Source organism: Cetorhinus maximus, unplaced genomic scaffold (assembly GCF_964194155.1).
Source record: "Cetorhinus maximus unplaced genomic scaffold, sCetMax3.hap1.1 HAP1_SCAFFOLD_901, whole genome shotgun sequence".
Classification (NCBI taxonomy): domain Eukaryota; kingdom Metazoa; phylum Chordata; class Chondrichthyes; order Lamniformes; family Cetorhinidae; genus Cetorhinus; species Cetorhinus maximus.
The window spans coordinates 96693-98892 of record NW_027596843.1 but is presented as its reverse complement, the minus strand read 5'-3'; the positions used below and the strand labels follow the sequence as shown (position 1 = coordinate 98892).

Sequence of the window (2200 nt, the reverse complement as noted above, 5' to 3'; positions counted from 1 at the left end):
GCTATTTGCCTCATTGACGTGTAGATTCCCATCTTGTAGTTGTAGGTGAATAAATTGGACATGGATATGCGGGAGAGTTCTGGATTGCAAGATTTCAATGCGACCAGCGGGATGTTGTCAAGGCGAAAACTTTGCATGATCCAAAACATTCAACCCTACCCTGAAACCACATGGTGTGATTCGAAGTGTTTCAAAGGTTGAATTGGTGAATTTGGGGACCTAGAGATGAAGACAGGGAAGATCATCCATCTTCATAATGAGTCGTTACATTATGAAATGAACCAAGTGGGAATGCACTTGAAAAGAATTAATTTGCATCTGATCCAGCAATGTCAGTGGGCGACTAATCAGGTGGCTAATATTCTTAAAGCACGGGTTCAAATCGAACCACAACAGCTGGTGGAATTTAACATAATTTGGTTAATGAACAAGTGGAGTTGAAAGCTAATCTCAGTCATGTTTTCCATTAAAACATCGTCGGTTGCTCTAAAAAGCCATCTTGCTCACACCCTTGAGAGGAGGATATATGTCATGCTTTTCTGGTCTTGCCAACAAGTGACGCCGTACTCACAACAGTGTACTTGACTCTTACCTGCCCTCTGAAATGGCTTGGTCAGCCACTCAATTATAACAACCGGTAGGGAGAAGTCGTAACAGATGGGCTTGAGTTATTTCAGAAGTCGTTTATCACCATCAACTTCCTAAGTTCAATTAGGAATGAGCATGAAATCAATGAGTCGGAAACGCAATACAATACCTGGAGCTGACACTATTGTCAGGAATACTGACAGGTGAAGGAAGCCAGCCAGAAGCTGAGGCACGGGGCAAGCCTCTTAGCGTGGCTGACTTGGCAATTGGTCTCCGAGTCGCGGTAACGCCTCTTTATTGACAAAATGGAGCTGAACCGTCCCACTATTTCCTGTCATTGCAATCGGTGGGCATGTTGTGGGCACCCACAGTCAGGAACTTCAGCAACTCGCTGACCCGCAGATCAAACGATGAGGAAGGCCCGGGAAACAACTTGCCATTTTTCCTTGGAGAACAAATTGAGGCTGTTGACAATGATGGCAGTGTTCTTTGGCTCTAGCTTTTCTGCTCCTCTTGTTTTTGTCTGGCACCAAATGCTTAAGAAATAATACAATATTCAATGGAACTCCTTCTCAACTGTGGTGCGATATCTGCTGAGCAGCTTAAATCCTCATGAGAGTCTTTGCTCTCAATATTTCCAGTGAGATGCTATTGTAAATAAAAGTATTTATACTGGCTGGAGCCGGACATCAGAGAGCAGGAGGCGGCGACTGGGACTCACACTCCTCCCCAATAACAGCCTGAACCCTTCTCTGCCTAAGTCCAGCTTCATTTACAGTCATTAAGCCACATAATTGCAGGCGTCACTCGCAATTATCAGAATAAAACTGGATTTATTGAATTAGAGTCTCTCAACCGTAGTAATATTCGAATCGTATTTTATGATGTTCTGCACTTGTCACATATGAAACACGTGTTTCTTAATCTCATGCAACATTAGAAAAATTCTCCACTGACTTTGCCTAATGATTTCGTGTTTGCTGCTCTTATGTTCAGTTTGTTCCCCCAACATACTCAACCCTTATGTACAGTGTGTGACAAGGAAAGAGCAATTGACGAGCCGGAAGGAGGACATACACTTCACAAATTATGGAAAACAACTGTGGCTGCTGTGCAGAGAATTCAATAGGCTGTGTCCAGCCGGATGCTCAGAGATAGAAAGCCAACTACAGCCGTGTGTTAGTAAAGGAACATAGCCACACAGGAATCTGCCCAGCTACAATGATTTCATCCAGCCCAGTGACATATCCACTGGTTAGATTGGTATTCATTTTCAAGCACTTACTCAGCTTCTAATTATTGAACGCACCTGAGCCCTCAATGAATGATCTAAGATTACAAACCCTAAGAATGATTGTCGGAGACTAGAGACATTCTGACAAACCATCGTGCACAAACCCAATGAATGATTCTCAAAGCCTGTGGCTTAGCTGACGCTCATGGGAGCATAAACCCTCGACGTAAATCACAGAGGCCGAGACTTTTTGAAACACTCGGAAGCATAAACCCTGGGGATGATCTCCAGAGCTTGGCCATATCAGACCGCCGAGCGAGCAGAGACGCTGGACATGCTACATATCGTGGGCTGATTTGAATAAGACCTACATAAGAG

The 2200-nt window shown here is 44.0% G+C and overlaps 1 pseudogene; it reads left to right on the top strand.

The window, feature by feature from the left end:
- Positions 1 to 940: 940 nt before the first annotated feature.
- LOC144675046 (cytochrome c oxidase subunit 7C, mitochondrial pseudogene) lies at positions 941 to 1136 on the top strand (annotated as a pseudogene).
- The last annotated feature ends 1064 nt before the right edge of the window (positions 1137 to 2200 follow it).